Genomic DNA, 10,348 nt, shown 5'->3' on the forward strand with positions numbered 1-10,348 from the left:
TTCCAACTTCAACAAGCTTGATAACTTTTACTCATTCTTTAGTTCTTACTCCTAGAGGGCTCTGGTGAATGCTAAGAATAGGTTCCTGCCAATTATATGTTCTTCTTGCACACTGTCCCACTCACTCATTTGTAACACTTGGTCAACCTTGTGTCCCATAGTAAGGAGAGAGCTCTAGGAGTACAAGTGCCACCTTTGTCTTATTCATGTTTCAGCACAGGTGTCCTGCAGATGATCTGACACCTGGTAGGCACCACATAGGCAACTACTGAGCAAGAGTCAATGTGAATTCTTTTTAATCCGAAGTACACCAGCGTTCTCTTTCTGTTGTCATTCACCAGTCTCTTGAATAATCATTAAGGTAATAAAGACTCCTAAACAAGAAAGATACAAGGGTGTTATAAAACATTTTGTTATTTGTGGGGGCGACTTCTCTCGCAAGTCCCCTCGGTGCCACAGACATGTGTGAATGAGTAAATGTGCCCGAGACAAGATGAATCTGTTTAGGGGATGGAGGAGTAGGCTGGTGGCCAGTTTCTCAGGGGAGAAAAAGGCCAGCAGTGGCCAGTTTCTCCGAGGAGGAAAAGGCCCTGAGCGCCCTCTTCCATAGCCTTTTATTGGGTTGTAATACACAGGAATGCAGGGCAACAAGGATCAAGCAGTAGATAACATTACAAAGAGATCTGAATCAGTGTCTGTCAGGAAGAGAGTTGCAGAAACTTTGGGAGACATATTCATTTCCTCTCAGACCCTTATCACATGAATGAAAGCACTCTTAGCAGAGCAGATTTCACAGGTTAATCAGCAAGTCTTTGTGATGCCAGATTTTCCCCCAGGACATGCTCTAGCAAGACAAGGAGCTGCACCCCTCCCCAATAGGTATTCAGGCTTAAGGGGAACAGAGCCAGGAAGCGCTTCTCCCAGAGAAGTAGGGGACTCAGGCTTTGTCAAAGCTGGGGGCGGGCAGAGTCTATTGCTCTTTGTTGCATCCCTCCCAAGTCCTTCCATGAAGGCCTCCCAAGTGATTGAGTCTGGCTTAGGTTGCCCCCCTGCTCTGAGGGGTCTTACCCGTCATTGACTTCTGACCAAGCTTTGGGGGCAGGGAGAGGAACTGAGGCAGTGTTTGCTACCAGAGACAAGCTTTGTCTCCTGTGGCTCGCATTGCAAAGGTCGTCTCTTGCCCTTAGCCACAAGGGGTAGAGATACAACTCCTAAAATCAGGCAGAGCAGTCTACTACAGTTAATTAACCTTTTTTTTACATAATATTACAATTATGCTATGAATCTTCTTATTTATTCTACTTTTTCTAGTTGGATTTTATAATACACTTTGCCAAAAGCAATCATAAAATTAATGTACTGTCTCTACAATTTTTTAGTAGTACTGCTTGAAAAAACATGAATCTTTGAAATGGAATATAGCAAAAAGAACATAAATTTAAGTTAAATTTTTACTAGCTATATAATCTTGAAGTAGCTATTACAATTTTTTACTAGCTATATAATCTTGAAGTAGCTATTACAATTTTTTTAATCTGTAAGGAAAAATTTATTAAAGCATCTATGATGGATTATTTTAGAAAATAAAATTTAAGAGATGTGGCCATATTCATTAATTTCCCAATCAAACTCAATATTAACAAAACCATTTTATCTAAATTTGGCTTGGAAATTTTAAAAACTATTAACATTAAAGTTACTGTGGCATCCACCAATGCGAGCAACAAATGGTCGGAAACTTTCAGGAGTTTAAGATGGAACTTTATTGGCCAAAGCTCTACCTGTGCAGGGGCGAACCCTCGAGGTGTCTGGAGACACGGTGCCCAGAAAGGGCTGCAAATGAGAGTCTCGCCTGGCACTTACAGCCTAGGATTTTTATTGGGGTGAGCAAGCAAGCAAATACAGAAGCATATGTAGCCATTAGTGATTGGCTATCTCGAGGGAACACACATGGCTATGCTTTCTGCTTGCAGCAGTGGATACTTTTCTGCAAAGACAAGGTCATGCACAGGCGGTTATCTTGTTCAGCACTCTTTGTACTTTCTGTATTTTCTATCTTCCTTGCTGAGTCTGGAGCCTACCTTGGGTTCCTTGTTCCTCTTGGCTACTTTTATCTAATTCCGGGCCTAACATTACCATCCTATGGTTTTCAGACATAATAATTTTTAAAATGAGGAGACCATCATCTCTCTCCAGACTTTCGGTTCCTCTCTTGTTTTCTTTGATTCTTGAAAGTTGACAAGTATAGATACAACTTCAGCAAGGTTATCAGCACCACAAAAGTAATATGCCTCTATCTGGGATATTGACTCTATTTAAGAAAGTGAGTGAGCCTCAAACATTCACCCCTGTCTTTCATGCACAGGTTAAAGAAATATCTATATGAGAGAACAGAACAAAAGAAAAGTAGTTTTGCAGTTTTATTTTTAATCCTATATCAGATTGTGTTACCCAACAATTTGTCCCATCCTTCCTTTGTTTATTTTATGATTCCCAAAACTGCAAACATATTCTGATGCTTTAGCATTTCTCAAAACCCCCAATTTATTATTCAAACTTCCTGAGGCTATTCTTAGATATACACAAAAATATAAAATATTTGCCACCTTTGTAAGATTAAAACATTTTATTTCACAATTTGAGCTTAACAAAATAATCTCTAGGTTAACAAAATAATATATTAAAATGGCATTTTTATTTTGAAATCTTTCAATAATTGCAGAGTGCATATTGCATCTCAACAACCCTGTTTTTCAGCTCTATTTCTTCCACAATATTTAATTATATGTTATTTTGTACAAATACTTAGAGTATTTAAATTGTTTATTGAAATACAATTTTTTAAAAATACACAAATTAGGCCCTGGCTGGTGTAGCTCAGTGGATTGAGCTCAGGCCTGTGAACCACACAATCACAGTTCGATTCCCAGTCAGGGCACATGCCTGGGTTGCAGGTCAGTTCCCAGCAGGGGACACACGAGAGGCAACCATACACTGATGTTTCTCTCCCTCTCTCCTTCCCTTCTCCTCTAAAGATAAATAAATAAAATCTTTAAAAAATACACAAATTATAAATGTATGGCTCAATGAATTCTCACCAAGTGAATAGGTCCCAATTCAGGAGGCAGAACATTTCAAGTACTCAAAATACCTTTATTCAGTCATGATCTGTCTTTCTTCCCAATTAAAGTAATCTTTATCTTGACTTCAAACACCTTACTTAGGTTAGCTTTCCATGATTTATAGTTTACATAAATAGATCATACACTATGTTCTCTTTCATGTCTGGTTTCTTTTGCTCAGCCTATTTGTAAGATTTATTCATTATGTTTTACAATAATTCATTTGGTCTCATTGTTGGGTAGTATTCCATTGTATGAATAGACAATCATATTTATCCATTCTATCACTGATAGACATTTAAGTTGTTTCTAGTTTGGGGATATTTAAAATAGTGCTGATATGAACATACATATGGAAATGTGCAAAAATATATAGATACATTTCTATTGCATATCTACATAGATTATTCTCAGGAGAGGAATTTATTAGGATATATATGGTTTAATGGTAGCCATATTTGTCACTATTTCCTGTTTGCTGCCCTTGTTCTTTGTTTGTTTTTTTTTTTGCTTCTACTCTTGCTGTCTTTTTGGTTTTAACTGAGCATTTTGTATGACTCCATTTTTCTCTCCTCTCAAAGTGGTATATGCATATCACTTATATTTCTTTTTAACAAATTTGTGTGGTGTGTCCATGGTTCCAATATACATTTTCACATAATCCAAGTGCACTTTCAATTAACACTATACCACTCTACTACCATGCAGGTACTTTGTAACAGAGTATTCCCACTTCCTCTCCTGTTTGATATGACATAATCATTCATTTAATTTATATATAAGCTGTAGTCACCATTATAATCACTGTGGTTGTTGCTATTGTTACTCTGAACAAACTGTTCTCTGTTAAATCAATCAAATAAGAAAAATAAAAATAAATAAAAATTTATTCCTTTGGTAACACCATTCCTTTCTCTTTTTTTTTAACTCTTTTTTTCTTTTTTAAAAAATTTTATTTAGTTATTTTTCAAGTACAGCTTTTTGTCTATTTTCCCATCCCAGCATCCCCTGCCCCTTGCTCCCCACCTCCCTACCATTTCCACCCCCCTTAGTTCTCGTCCCTGTGTCCTTCCTATTAGTTCCTCCAAATCCCTCCCCCTTAACTTCCCTTCCTTCTCCCTTCTGGTCACTATCCCCTTGTTCTCTATTTCAGTGTCTTTTTTTTTCTGCTTGCTTGTTTGTTTTGTTGTTTAGCTTCCTGTTAAAGGTGAGATCATATAGTATTTGTCTTTCAGCACATGGCCTATTTCACTCAGCATAATGCTTTCCAGTTCCATCCATGTTGTTCCAAAAGGTAGTAGCTCCTTCCTTCTACCTGCAGCATAGAATTCCATTGTGTATATGTACCACAATTTTTGGACCCATTCATTTACTGAGGGGCACCTAGGTTGCTTCCAATTCTTAGCTATTGTAAATTGTGCTGCTATGAACATTGTGGTGCATAGATTCTTTGATAGTGATGTTTTAGGATTATTAGGATATAATCCCAGCAGTGGAATTGTTGGGTCAAAAGGCAGGTCGATTTTTATTTTTCTGAGAAAATTCCATACTGTTTTCCATAATGGTTGTACCAGTCTGCAATCCCACCAACAGTGAACTAAGGACCCCTTTTCCCCACATCCTCTCCAACATTTGTTGTTTGTGGCTTTGTTTATGATAGCCATCCTGACTGGTGTAAAGTGGTATCTCATTGTGGTTTTAATTTGCATCCCTCTGATAGCTAACGATATTGAGCATCTCTTCATGTGTCTCTGAATGTTCTGTATGTCCTCCTTGGAGAAGTGTCTGTTCAAGTCCCTTTCCCATTTTTCAATTGGGTTGGGTGTCTTCTTAGAGTGGAGTTGTGTAAGTTAATTGTATATTTTGGAGATTAAACCTTTGTCTGAGGTATCATTGGCAAATAGGTTTTCCCATACAGTTGGTTGTCTTGCTAAATTAATACTGTTTTCTTTAGCCACACAGAAGCTTTTTATTTTGCTGAGATCCCATTTGTTTATTCTTTCCTTTATATTCCTTGCTCTAGGGGACATATCAGTAAAAAAGTTGCTGCATGAAATATCTGAGATTTTCTTGCCAATGTTATCCTCTAGGACTTTAATGGTGTAACAACTTACATTTAAGTCTTTTAACCACCTTGAATTTATTTTGCTGTATGGTGTAAGTTGGTCCTCAAGTTTCATTTTTTTTGCACGTAGCTGTCCAGTTCTCCCAACACCATTTGTTGAAGAGGCTATCTTTACTCCGTTTTATGTTACTGCCCCCTTTGTTGAATATTAATTGACTGTAGAGAGTTGGGTTGATTTCTGGGCTCTCTGTTCTGTTCCATTGGTCTATGTGCCTGTTTTTATGCCAGTACCAGGCTGTTTTGATTACAGTGGCCTTGTAATACAGTTTGATATCAGGTATTGTGATCCCCCCAACTTTGTTCTTCTTTATCGAAAGAGCAGCTGCTATTTGGGCTCTTTTATGGTTCCATATAAATTTTTGAAGTATTTGTTCTATGTCTGTGAAATATGCCATTGGTACTTTAATAGGTATTGCATTGAATCTGTATATTGCTTTGGGTAGTATGGACATTTTGATGATGTTAATTCTTCCAATCCATGAACAAGGTGTATGTTTCCATTTGTGTCTTCCTTGATTTCTTTCTTCAGGGCTGTGTGGTTTTCTGCATACAGGTTTTTTACCTCCTTAGTTAGGTTTATTCCCAGATATTTTATTTTTCTTTTTGCTATATCGAATGGGATTTTTTCCTTGATTTCTGCTTCTGCTGATTCACTGTTGGTATACAAAAATGCCTTTCATTTCTGGATATTGACTTTGTAACCAGCTGTTTTGCCAAACTCATTAATTAGTTCAAGCAGTTTTGGGGTAGAGTCTATAGGATTTTCCATGTACACTATCATGTCATCTGCAAACAGTGACAGTTTTGCTTTCTCCTTTCCTATTTGGATGCCTTTTATTTCCTTTTCTTGCCTGATCACTGTGGCTAAACTTCCAATACTATATTGAATAGAAGTGGTGAAAGTGGACAACCTTGTCTTGTTCCTGATCTTAGTGGGAAAGCTTTTAGTTTTTTCCCATTGAGTATGATATTGGCTGTAGGTCTATCAAACATGGCCTTTATTATTTTGAGAAATGCGCCCTGTATTGCCACTTTGCTGAGTGTTTTTATCATAAATGGGTGTTGTACCTTACTGAAAGCTTTTTCTGCATCTATTGATATGATCATGTGATTTTTGTGTTTGCTTTTGTTTATGTGATGTATTACATTTACTGATTTGGGAATATTGAACCATCCTTGCATCCCTGGGATGAATCCCACTTGATCATGGTGTATGATCTTTTTGATATATTGTTGGATGCAATTTGCCAATATTGTGTTGAGGATTTTAGCATCTATGTTCATCAGCGCTATTGGCCTGAAGTTTTCTTTCTTTGTTGTGTCTCTATCTGGTTTTGGAATTAAGATGATGCTGGCTTCATAAAAAGATTTTGGGAGTTTTCCATCCTTCTGGATTTTTTGAAATAGTTTGTGGAGAATAGGGGTTAGCTCTTCCTTAAATGCTTTGTAGAATTCTCCTGTGAACCCATCTGGTCCGGGGCTTTTGTGTGATGGAGTTTTTTGATTACTGCTTCAATTTCTTTTGCTGTTATTGGTGTGTTTAGATTTTCTGCTTCTTTTTCACTGAGTTTTCAAAGATTGTATTTTTCTAGAAATGTGTCCATTTCCCCTAGGTTTTCAAATTTCTTGGCATACAGTTCTTCATAGTAATTTCTTACAATCACTTCTATTTCTGTGGTATCAGTTGTAATCTCTCCTTTTTCATTTCTGATTGTGTTTATTTGTGTCCTCTCTCTTCTTTTTTTGATGAGTCTACTTAAAGGCTTGTCTATTTTGTTTATCTTCTCAAAGAACCAACTCCTGGATTCATTGATCCTTAGAATTGTGCTTTTAGTTTCTATGTCATTTAATTCTGCTCTAATCTTGGTTATTTCCTCCATTCTGCTTGCTCTGGGCTGTCTTTGTTGTTGTTCCTCGAGTTCTTGCAGGCTTAGGGTTAGGTTGTTTGTTTGAAATGTTTCTATCTTCTTTAGGTAGGCCTGTATTGCTATAAACTTCCCTCTCAGGACTGCCTTGGCTGTGTCCCATAAGTTTTGGGTTGTTGTGAGATCATTTTCATTTGTTTCCAGAAACATTTTGATTTCTTCCCTAATTTCATTCTTGACCCATTCATTGTTTTGGGTTTTTTTCTTTGGGGTTGGTTTCTAATTTCAGTCCCTTGTGGTCAGAGAAGATGCTTGGTATGATTTCAATTTTCTTCAATTTTTTGAAGCTCGTTTTGTGTCCTATCATGTGGTCTATCTTTTAAAATGTTCCATGTGCATATGAAAAGAATGTGTATTTAGATTCTTTGGGATGAAGGGCTCTCTATATATCAGTTAAGTCCATTTCATCTAGGGTGTTGTTTAATGCCACAATATCTCTGTTGATAATTTGTTTGGAAGATCTGTCCATTTTTGATAGTGGGGTGTTAAAATCCCCTACTATAATTGTGTTGCTGTCAATATCTTTCTTGAAGTCCTCTAAGATTTTCTTGATATATTTGGGTGCCCCTATGTTTGGTGCATATATGTTTACAATGTTAATGTCTTCTTGGTGGATTCTTCCCTTGAGTATAATGAAGTGACCTTCTGGGTCTCTCTTTATGGCCTTTTTTTTTTTTTTTTGAAGTCTATTTTGTCTGATATGAGAATTGCTACCCCAGCTTCTTTTTCTTGTCCGTTTGCTTGGAAAACTTGTTTCCAGCCTTTCACTTTTAGTCTGTGATGGTCTTTTGTCCTGAGGTGGGTCTCTTGTAGGCAGCATATGTTTGTGTCATGCTTTCTTATCCATTGAGCTATTCTGTGTCTTTTGATTGGAGCATTTAATCCATTTACATTTAAGGTTATTATTTATAGGTACTTATTCATTGCCATTTTTGTACCTGTGTTCCTCTCTGTCTCTCTCTTATCCTTCCTTCCCTTAAAGTAGTCCTTTTAGTATTTCTTGTAGAGCTGGCTTGGTGGCAGCAAATTCTTTTAGACTTCTTTTGTCTTGGAAGCTCTTTATTTGGCCTTCTATCTTGATTGAGAGCCTTGCTGGATAAAGTAGCCTTGGTTGTAGGCCTCTGGTTCTCATTACTTGAGATATTTCTTGCCATTCTCTTCTTGCTTGAAGTGTTTCCATTGAGAAGTCAGTAGCTAACCTTATTGGGGCTCCCTTGTATGTTATTTCTTTTTTCTCCCTTGCTGCCTTTAAAATTCTCTCTTTGTCTTGGAATTTTGCCATTTTGATGATGATGTGTCTTGACGTGGGCCTCCTTGGGTTCCTCTTGGTTCAGACTCTCTGTGATTCCTGGATTTGTGAGACTTTTTCTCTTATCAAATTAGGAAAATTTTTTCTCATTACTCTTTCAAATACGTTTTCTATCCCTTGTTCTTCTTCTTCTCCTTCTGGTATTCCTATTATTCGGATATTATTACGTTTCCTATTGTCTTGCATTTCTCTTAATCCCTCTTCATTCTTTCTGAGCCTCTTTTCATTTCCTTGCTCTTTCTGTGCGATGCTTTCTACTTTGTCTTCCAACCTGCTAATCTGATCCTCTGCCTCATCAATCCTACTTTTGAAACTATCTACTGTGTTCTTCAATTCGAAAATTATATTCCTCATTTCCTCTTGTCCCTTGCTGATATTTTCTATTTCCCTTTTCATGTTGATACAGTTTGCAAAGAGATGGTTGTAATTCCCCTGCAGTTTCTGGTAGTTCACTGTGAGCTCTTTGAACTTCTTAATAACCAGTGCTTTGAATTCACTGTCTGATAGTTGATCAGCGTCTATTTCATCTAACATTCTTTCTGAAGTTTCTGCTTTTTCCTTCATTTGGGGATTGTTTCTTTGTCTTCCCATTGTTTGAGACTCTTCTTGTTAGTCTCTGCTTCTAAAATTGATCGGTTCTGAAAGCCTGGTTTTATGGTGTGAACTTCTGTGGTATGATCCTTGTGAAGTTCAGTGGTGCAGACTCCTTGAAGTCTCTTGATGTTCTTCATCTCCACCTACACTCACGCTGGTCCTTTTGCTGGTCCCTGCGTTGGTCGCCTACCACTGCTGAATGTCCCGGCTCTAGTAGCTGCCTCCTCAAGCACCCAGGCCCGTTACTACGGCAGTGGCACAGAGGCTGGGAATGTCCTGGCTCCTGTATCCGGCTCTCTCTGCCGCTCAGGGCCATCACAGGGGTTTGGAATGTCCCAGTTTCCTTACCTGACTCCCCAGCGTCTAGTCCTGTCTCTATGGCAGTGGCACAGAGGCTTAGAAAGTCCCAAATCCCATACCTGATTCCTCAGTGTCCAGTCCCGTCTCTATGGCAGCGTCACAGGGGCTGAGAACATCCCAGTTCCCATAGAGGGCTCCTCTGCTGCCCAGGGCCATCTCAGGGGTTTGGAGTGTCCTGGCTTCTGTACCTGACTCCCCGGTGTCCAGTCCCATCGCTATGGCAGCAGCACAGGTTCTGAGAACTTCCCGGCTCCCGTAGCTGGCTCCTCCGCTTCGTCACAGGGGTTTGGAGAGTCCCGGCTTCTGTACCTGACTCCCCGGGCATCCAGTCCCGTCGCTATAGCAGCCGCACAGGATCTGGGAACGTCCTGGCTCCTGTAGCTGGCTCCTCAGGGTGTAGGCCTGTCTCTATGGCGGCGTCACAGGGGCCTTTGCTGTCCCAGCTCCTGCAACTGACCCTTCCATTGCCCAGGCTGGTAGCTATGGCATTGGCACAAGGGCCGAGAATGTCCCCACTCCAGTTCCGGACTCCTCTGTCTCCCAGGACTGTCACAGGGGCTTGGAGTGTCCGGCCCCGTACCTGACTCCTTGGCTCCCAGGCTTGTTGCTCTGGTGGCAGCACAGGGGCCGAGTGAGACCCAGCTCCAGTAGCTGACTCTGACGCCGTCTGGTGTTTCAGCGTCGGTCACAATCTCTGGTCTTTTAATTTCATAAATGCTGGGTAACCAATGGTTTATTTTACTGTTTCTCTATAGATCTGCCAGGATTTTCACCAATGAGTACAGGAGCTAGCATCAGCTCCATCTTACTCCGTCGCCATCTTCCCAGCATCCTCCCATTCCTTTCTTTGTGTAGATCTCTTTCTGACATATAAGATTCTTTCTCTAAGAAGAATTTTTAACTTTTTTTTGCA

This window comes from Artibeus jamaicensis, unplaced genomic scaffold, assembly GCF_021234435.1.
Source record: "Artibeus jamaicensis isolate MK-2021 breed Jamaican fruit bat unplaced genomic scaffold, CSHL_Jam_final contig_476, whole genome shotgun sequence".
NCBI lineage: Eukaryota > Metazoa > Chordata > Mammalia > Chiroptera > Phyllostomidae > Artibeus > Artibeus jamaicensis.